Below are 10,079 nucleotides of genomic sequence, written 5' to 3' on the forward strand. Positions count from 1 at the left end.
TTTTTTAAATTTTTCATTATTTCTTCGCTCCTAATACGATAGTTGAAGCGTGATGTTATATAGCCTAAAGCCTTCCTCGATAAATGGTCTCTTCAACACAGAAATTGTTTTCAATTCGAACCAGTAGTTCCTGAGATTAGCGCATTCAAACAAACTCTTCGGCTTTAAAATATTAGTATAGATTAGATTAAAGTGATGTGACGTCAATAAATGATACCTTGTATTCAATTGTGAATAAAATATCTATTCTATTGTATTATCTAGTGTTTGTTACAGTTCGGTGTGAGTGTCGGCCTTCTAGTCGAATGTAAACCGTTTCTCTCACAATGAATGAAGCATCTTTGTTCGGCGGCGACACAACCAGGATTTGGCTTAAATATTGTTAAACAGCTTATTTTCAACTTTCAAAACAATCTTGCTGGCCTAGTTCAGAAGAACTTTATCTTTTTTGTTTGTTTGTGAAGTTACAAGCACATTAAATTCTTAATTTTCGCAACTCAGTAACAGCTAGTGGTGGAAAAAATTGAGCTTAAACTTTTTTGAGAATCTTTTTAAAAAAAATAAAGTTATCTTTTTAATATAATTTTTTTTTTATTCAATATTGTATTAGGCATATGTCTTCCATCTCACCTGATGGTAAGTAACGATGAAGAAGAAGATGTTACATGCCTTTCTGAGAAATACCCATTTATTCTACTTTTGAATGTTCGCGTACTTGTCTGGGAATTTAGACGCAGGCAGTTCACTCCACACCGTAGCCACTTAAATCAAATAGGAACTATCGAAGCGTTCATTCAATTCAATTCAAAATCTTTATTTAACGGCCTCTGTGGCGCAGCGGTAGTGCGCTTGTCTGTGACACTGGGGGTCCCGGGTTCGAATCCCGGTCAGGGCATGATGAGAAACGAACTTTCTCCGATTGGCCTGGGTCTTGGATGTTTATCTTTATAAGTATTTATTATAAAATATAGTATCGTTGAGTTAGTATCTCGTAACACAAGTCTCGAACTTAATTCGAGGCTAACTCAATCAGTGTAATTTGTCCCGTATATATTTATTTATTGCATATCATAAAGTACATCAGTTGAATTACAGTTACTGCTTATTAAGTACAATATGAACCTGTTGGGCATCGCAATTTTAAAATAATATAGAACGAAATTCACATTCACACGACATCATTACACACGTAAGTCTCTCGAACCAAATAAATATAATATAATATAAATATATACGGGACAAAATACGCAGATTGAGTTAGCCTCGAAGTAAGTTCGAGACTTGTGTTATGAGATACTAATTCAACGATACTATATTTTATAATAAATAGTTATATAGATAAACATCCAAGACCCAGGCCAATCGGAGAAAGTTCGTTTCTCATCGTGCCCTGACCGGGATTCGAACCCGCGACCTCCGGTGTCATAGACAAGTGTACTACCGCTGCGCCACAGAGGCCGTAAATAGGAACTATCGAAAGCGTTTAGTTCGACTATTTTGTATTTCAACGATAAAAGGGTCATTTTTCCATATGAGTATCGTAGTCCAATGGAGAAATGGTGAAGGTTCTATGAGTTTAAAGAGTACCTTTGCACACTTTTTCAAGATTTCTTAATCAACGCAGAATTTTCTTAATAACTTCAACTGTGGGTTTACAGTTTGTTTTATCTTTATATAGTACAATACATCACAAATTATCTTTATTGCCCATAAAAAATACATATTTAGTAGAAACATACTTTATGAATATGTTGAGCAAAGGCGGACTTATCGCTAAGCAATCTCTTCCAGCCAACCTTTGGGTAGTGAAAGGTAAAATCCTATAAAGATAGTTTCTGATTTATTGATAAGCAGGTTATACCATTTCATCACAATATAAAGTTCAAACAGTCTCGTAATCCGTATGATTAGAATGCATCGCTTCTTCCGTGCCGTGAGAAGATTCAAATCCTACAAGTTTGTAGTGTGGACCTTTGGGAGAGATTCAGATTTTATTACGGAGTGACCATGTGACGTCGAATTCCGGGATAATTCTCATTTTTGTCATTCATTGTTTGTTCGAGATGATGAATGAAAACAGGTTTACTAAGCAAATATACAAAGGAAGTGTAAATGAACTGTTGGCGTGGGAAGGCCTAGACGAACGTACCTTGATACGGTCTATCGTGAGCTTGCATGAAGAGAGTTATGAATGTGGATGAAGCGAAAAAAGTATGCAGGGATCGTGGCAAGTGGAAAGATGTAGGCTCTGCCTACTCCTCCGGGAAAGAGGCGTGATTTTATGTATGTATGTATCATTGAAATTGGCTCTTTCTTGACATGAGTCTTGGTTACATCCTCACCGCTTTGAAGAGGCGCCCGGGGCGCGTCTCTTGTCCATTATCCTGGAATGGATGAGTCAGAGTTTTTTACTCTTAAGCGAACCCCGTCTGACCTTTGCAGGGCAACCCATATTGGATCGGTTGCCTATATGTGCAGGTTTCCTCACAATTCCCGGCTTGACTTACTTGACTTAAGGTCCTATGTCCCCTAGCTGGGGCAGAGGGCATCCACAGTGCGTCGCCATCCCGCTCGTTCTTGAGCTTCGCGTTTTAAATTCCCGGCGCTAATAGAAAAAAGAATAGAACCACTCCATTTTTTTTTTCATGGATTTCGTAAAAGGCGACTAAGGGATAGGCTTATAAACTTGGAATCCTTGCGGTTTTAGGCGATGGGCTCGCATACTCTTGACCTGACCCTTTACCAAGACGTCAATTTCAGTGATTATTAAGGGTATTTAACCTTAGTATTAATTATAAATTATTAACTTTTAAAATCAACTCAGTTTGTTTACTTTTTTAAAATTTAACTCAATCAAATCATATTCACCCTTACTGCAATTCGCATTCAAAACGCACATACCAGCGACACTTCAAATACAACTTTAAAAATATAGTACTTTTTCCGAAGTCGTAAGCTCCAATATTGAATGGCAAACTTGTCTTCCGTGTAGAATACAGATTCTATTCTATTTTATATTGGCATCATTTACTGATAGACTCGAGGTGTCTCTTGTCATTTCATTTTGTGAGTTATATTCCTGCTTGCGAAGAGACGTTATGAATCTAAAGTACCTATTATATATTGGTAAAATAATGCGGTGTATATCTGAACGATTGTTAAATTATTGTTATTGTGTTTCCGTGCCGCGTGGTTCCCGGCACCGATAAAAAAAAGAATAGGACCACTCCATCTTGTTCCCATGGATGTTGTGAAAGGCGACTAAGGGATAGGCTTATAAACTTGGGATTCTTCTTTTAAGCGTCGAGCTAGTAACCTGTCACTATTTGAATCACAATTCTATCATTAAGCCAATTAGCTCAATGTGGCCTATTAGTCTTTTCAAAACTGTTGGCTCTGTCTACCCCGCAAGGGATATAGACGTGATTATAGGTATGTATGTATGTGTTTCCGTGGTAGGATTGCAAAAATGGAGTCTGTACCGCAACTTTTCAAAGCGAATTGTTAAATTTTATAATGGAAAAGGTTTGTGAACTTGAAGATTCTTTTAGGCTTATGGTTACTGAAATATAAGGGTTTGAGTTTTATCTGTTGAATTGGATCGAAAATAGCCTGAACCTGTTTGGACAAGGGATAATTAGGGATTGTTCGGCCGTGCCGTTTGATTTTGACGAAGAACTATTATTATAGGGTTCTTATAAAATAATGTAGGTAGGTATTGTGTAGGTAGGTAGGTATATATATGTATATTAGTACAAGATCCAAATCTTATTAGTTATTTTATTGTAACATTAATGCTTTTTCACGTTGATATCTCCTGCGGGGTAAACAGAGCTAACCGTCCCCAAGAGACTGACGATAGGCCACTTTCAGCTGTTTTAATGATAGAATTGAGATTCAAATAGTGACAGGTTGCTACCCCATCGCCTACAAGAAGAATCCTAAGTTTATAAGCCTATCCCTTACTCGCCTTTTAAGACATCAATGGGAAAGAGATGGAGTTGTCCAGTTGTTTTTTACATTAGTGCCGGGAACCACACGACACATTAGTTTGTTTATTTACTCAATAATTAATATTCCAAACTAAAATATGCCGCCGCTTCAGTGAACAAGCTAAAAGAGACTCCTTACAGATCTATTTGTGATAGTATTACAGATTCCAACGTTGTTATAAACGATAATTCAATTTACTATCAAAACAGTTGATGGAAGTGACGCTCGAAAGTAGGTCAAGTTTCAATACGTTCATTCTAACGTCGCGTAAGATTTCAGCGTGAGGAAATAACGACTCATCTTTTATATATTTTCTGACGAAATATTTACATTCATTCATGTTTTTTAATGTTGACAATGTGCATTCGTTCACGATTTGAATTTAAGAGATTTGAACTTAAGAGACTTTATTTATAAATTGACGTCCGGTGAAAATGCTGCAGTGTAGTTTGTTCCGCCGCTTTTTCTACACATACGCTTTGGAAGCGGCAGTAGTTATATTTAGATTTAAGTGATGTGACGTCAATAATTGATACCTTGTAACCAATTTTGAAAAATAAAACTATTCTATTCTATCTAGTGCCGTGTGGTTGCCGGCATTTTAGAATCGGATCATTCCGTATCTTTCCCATGGATATTGTAAAAGGCAACTAAGGGATAGGCTTATAAACTTGGCATTCCTCTTGTAGGCGATGGGCTAGTCCTGTCACTATTTGAATCTCAATTCCATCATGAAGCCATACAGATTAACGTCGCTTTTCTTTGGCTCTGCCTACGCCGCAAAGGATATAGACGTGATTTAATGTATGTATGTTAAATGTCCTGGGCAGATATATAGTCACGTCTTTATTCCTTGCGGGGTAAACAGAGCTAACAGTGTTGGAAAGACTGAAAGGCCACATTCAGCTGCATCTATATGTTACAGTTAAAACTAGTTTTTAGTTAGAACGCGTTTTCCCTAGTTAGAACTAGTTTTTACTAAATGCCTTTGTTAAATCTAGAATTAACTAATGTTCAAAATTAAATATCAGTTAAAACAAGTTCTTACTAGACAACACGCGTTTTTCCGAAGAGAGCCAGTTAAAACTGTTCCGACCTAGGTCAAAAAGGTGTCTCTGCAAGAAAAATGGTTGCCTTTGTAACTCAAAGTGCCACGATAGTTTGTCTTGTAATAACAAGTAGATCCTCATCCTTTTTATAAATTTAAGATTGTTTAATTTTTATATTGTATGACAGAGTTGAGAGGAATGAATTATGGTCAGCACTTTCTATGCATGGGGTGAATTAAGATACGAGCACTGAAATCCTTATATGAGGATTCGAGTGCTTGTGTCAGGATAAACCTTTTTCAATCTTAAACCACTCATTCCTCTTTCCTCTCTCCCTTTTTATAATTAGTTACATTTGAATTAAAACTTTGATCTTGTAATAGAATTGCGATTTATATTGTCTATGGGTGTGCCTGTAATAAAAATTAAAAATAATTTACTCTGACTGACTATTTCACGCTTCAGATAAAATAAAAGTTTCTACTTCAAGGAAACATTGGCAGAATTGGCTAAGTAAAGTTTTCCCGACCTACATAACGCATTTTATATTTTTGTACGAAAGTAAAACTGTTTGTAAACACGACCTTTGTCTATCTTTTTCAGTGATTTATGAAAGATTTCTTTCTTATTGAATCTTTAGATCGTGATTTTCTTAGCAGGTCAGTATGTTATATGTTTTATTAACATTAATTAAAATTGCCGTGTGGTTCCCGGCACCAACATAAAAAAGAATAGGACCACTCCATCTCATTCCCCATGGATGTCGTAAGAGGCGAATAAGGGATAGGCTTATAAACTTGGGATTCTTGTTTTAGTCAATGGTCTAGCAACCTGTCACTATTTCAATCTTAATTCTATCATAATGCCAGACAGCTGAACGACGCTGTCTACCCCGCAAGGGATAAAGACGTGATTATATGAATGAACTATATGATTTCTTCTTATTTCATGAATGATTCAGTAGTTGTATCGTAAAGAAAACGAGTTTAGGAAAAATCTGCTCAGAATTTGATGTCACGCTGACAGGGACACAAATTATTTATATACATACATACATACATATGATCACGTCTATATCCCTTGCGGGGTAGACAGAGCCAACAGTCTTGAAAAGACTGAATGGCCACGTTCAGCTATTTGGCTTAATGATAGAACCGAGATTTATATACCCGCGACTTAAAAGTTCACTCACAATCTCAATACGTAAAAACTGACCTCTGTATCGTCCCTTAAAGAGGGGAGACATTTTGTTACACCAGTTTTTTAGTTTGACATCTAAGAAAATCGCATTCAAATGGGAGATATATTATTCGTGTCAAAAACTTATCAAAATAACTGAATTAAATATGGGAGTGGTTTCATGAGCTTATTCTTTTTTTTTAATATTAAAGGACAAGGCAAAAAAAAGTTTAACATAGCCAATGTCACTCCAAAACATAAGCGTACGAGAGAAAACTACTAGAGAGGGAATAAAAAAGTTTTCCCGACAGTTAATTTGTTTTAATAGGGAATGCATCGCGTCTATTCGTCTCTTCGATTGGCGCTAAGTTTTCGTCGGAGCGAAACATGGTCCACGCAGGCGCCATTTCCCGCCATTTTCTTAGAATCGGATTGCCATTGTGGGAAATCTCCCAGATTTGGATGGAAGGGTAGTTTTTTTTTAAGTTTATGCTTCGTTTGATTTATTTTGTTTATTTAAGCGACATTTGAAAATCAATTGCTTTTGGCCTCTTTATTGAAAACTTTAATGCCATTTTACAATTTTAATTATTATATTTTGTAATTGCTTTATGTATCAATTGTGGAATATTAATTTATTATACTAAATTAAAATATTTTTTTGTTGTTGATAAAATAAGAAGAGTTTTATTTCAAAACAATTTTGCTAATTGTTTTATTAGTTATCAGTCTTTAAGTTTCAGATTTTATGTGCTAAAAGTATAAAGATATCATGAGCTATATTCTGTAATGAATTTGTCACTTCTCAGAATAGCTCAAAATTGTGTTAAAGAAAGTAAACTTTTTTGCACTCTTTGCTACCACTGTTTTTGATAAAATAATGATTGGCGATGCTTATAGATCACATTAAAAATAAAACTTAATGAAATACGTTTGTCACATTTTTAAATGTCCACCAAATTCTGTGTTTCTTCATAATTGCTGTTTAAAGTGCCATCGGCGAAAATTTAAATTACATAGAAAATTAATAACATAGTACCTTGTTCCCTCCCGATTCTACTCTATTGCGAAGTTAATTTTCCAACTAATTTTCCGGGAGCGTTTTCCCTAACCATGGTAACACCGTTTTCCCAACTGGTCAGTCGTTTTGGCGCCGTTGCCGCAAGCACCCGACGGCCGCATTCCCGCGTACCGACATCGTATGACAAAAAAAAAAAATTAAAAAAAATATGTGCGTTCCAATGTGAAAATAGAGTGAAACATCCTTGTGTCTTTGTGGTTTATCTGTGCATGTTTTTTCGTCGTTAAAAAAAAGTAAGTAGTCAAATGCATATTCGCGGAATTACCTTTAACTAGCCTTGGATTTTCGCGACTCTTACGGGATAATGTTGTTTTTTGGAATGGTCGGGTTATAAATAAAGATTACGTTAGGCTTTGGCCGAGTTTTCTATTGTAGCGTGATTTATAAATATTCCATTTTGCACCCATTTTTATAAGTAAAGGAAAATTGTTACTAGGTATAACATTTACATGTTTTTTAATTTTTCAGTTGAAAACAAAATACCTATGAAGAAAATAGTTATTATGCTGTCCATTAAAAAAAATGGGATTGATGTTTATTGAAAAAAAATTACAAGTTATTCATGAGCCTGTTTAGTAAAATAGGAAAATGATACTCTTGTTTTAGAACATTTGGAGGCATCATTTTGACTTTAAAAATTTATGTGGATTTTAATTATATCTAGTTAAGTTTCAAAAACTTTGAAAACTCAATGTAATAAGTATTTATTTTTTGTAATTTCATTTTTTTTACTTTTTGTCTTTGTTAGTAGCTTACATAAACAATAAAAAAACAATTTCTAATTGATATATTATCATTTGAGCTTTTGGTTTATTCTTTAAGAATTCATAAATTAAATTAAAAAAAAAAACTACCTACTTTTAATATCTATATTTTAGACTAACGGGTATGCGATGCCAATTTTTATAAATAAATCTATATAATAAAATAAATAATAGAGTACCTTATCATAACAATACTTTAATCAACGTTACGAGTGAGTTCAAACGTAAAAGTTTACAACCAAACACATTAATTAATATTTGGACAATTTATTGGCAAAGTTTTTATCAGCGTCCGTACGCGAAACTATTTGTTGTAACTTATGGTACGGTTTTGTTACGTAGATTATATGTAGCCGTTATAATTGAATATATCTACACTAATGGTAGCGTAAAAGGCGATTAAGGGCTAGGCTTATATACTTGGGATTACTCTTTTAGGCGATGGGCTAGCAGCCTGTCACTATTTGAATCTTATTAAGCCTTTAAGCCTTTCAGTCTTTTGATGACTGTTGGCTGTGTCTACCCCGCAAGGGATATAGATGAGATTATATGTTATGTTTGTATTTTAAAAGCGAACGTTAGTTTGTTTGTTAGAAAACGCTGCAGTGCAGTTTGTTACAGCTTCTTCTGCACTGACTCTTCGGAAGCGTCGTAAACTTAAACTTTAACAAGTTTTAAGTTATTTATTTGACGTCAACCAATGAAAATTATTAGGTGATGTTTGAAATGTCCCACATAAATGAGAAATTTATTTTAATTTGAATTTGACCTCTTCACTGATAAACAACTAACCCGATCTGCATGAAATTTTGCATACACATAGTGTAAAGTCCGGAGAAGGACATATGTAGGCATAAGATCGCCCACGAGGATTTAGCGCTATCTATCAATAACTACAGGTTTTTCGCAAATCCCACGTTTTCCTTCACCATAAGATCAACTGTTAGTATTCTAACTAATGTAAGTGAGTGTGGAGGGAAAGGTCGGAGTGGAAAGACCTAGACGAACGTATCTTGATCAAATTAAGGACGTCCTGGTGAAGGGTCAGGTCAAAAGTACCCGAAACCGTCGAGCTTGCATGAAGAGAGTTATGAATGTGGATGAAGCGAAGGAAGTATGCAGAAATCGTGGCAAGTGGAAAGATGTAGTCTCTGCCTACCCCTCCGGGAATGAGGCGTGATTTTATGTTTATGTCTATAACTTCGAACTTCGTCATTGGTACACGGCCGAGTTAGGATTCGAACCTGTGTCCTTCTGCGCATCACGCATTTCAACCACTGCAATAAAGAGTTTCATCTATATATCTCCGGGCACCATTAGAAATAAGAATAGGGCCACTCCATCACTTCCTCATGGATGTCGTAAAAGGCGACTAAGGTATAGGCTTATAAACTTGGGATTCTTCTTTTAGACGTCAGGCTAGCAACCTGTCACTATTTGAATCTCAATTCTATCATTAAGCCAAACAGCTGAACGTGGCTTATCAGTCATTTGAAGACTGTTGGCTCTGTCTACCCCGCAAGGGATATAGGCGTGATTATATGTATGTATGTATGTATGTTTCTATCTCTTGTATACAGCATTAACAACAAAAATAAATATGAGTTAACCTAAAAACATTGGATGTAGAATATCGACCAGCCCACATACTATAGTTTACATTACGCAATTGTAAATTAAACGTGCGATAGTAATTTCAACAGGGCGTCGGTGGTCGGAACGGTAAGGTGTCTAGTCGAAACTCGGTTGGGCATAAAGGCACCGGTTCGAATCCCTGAATCAATCAAATCAATGAATATTTTCGAAGTTACGTCCATTAGTTTGATAACTAACCTATTCTCTTACGGTGAGGGAAAACATCGTGAGGAAACCTGCACATTCAAGCAACTGGATGTGTAACCATATGATCCAATACGGGTTAGGTTTCACTGCAAAGGTTGCGGAGGTCAGACGGGAGTCGCTTTGTGTGACCTGACTCACCCAATCCAGGATCCATGGTCAAGAGCTTACCCC

The 10,079-nt window shown here is 35.7% G+C and overlaps 1 long non-coding RNA gene across 1 annotated transcript in view; it reads left to right on the forward strand.

Moving 5' to 3' along the window:
* The first annotated feature begins 7,423 nt into the window (after positions 1-7,423).
* The window catches only part of LOC132903260 (uncharacterized), an 87,517-nt gene continuing 84,861 nt past the window's right edge, over positions 7,424-10,079 (forward strand). The window contains exon 1 of the long non-coding RNA XR_009657358.1: positions 7,424-7,535. This is a non-coding gene — a long non-coding RNA (uncharacterized LOC132903260). The remainder of the gene's footprint in view (positions 7,536-10,079) is intronic.

This window comes from Amyelois transitella, chromosome 23 (genome assembly GCF_032362555.1).
Source record: "Amyelois transitella isolate CPQ chromosome 23, ilAmyTran1.1, whole genome shotgun sequence".
NCBI classification, from domain to species: Eukaryota; Metazoa; Arthropoda; class Insecta; order Lepidoptera; family Pyralidae; genus Amyelois; species Amyelois transitella.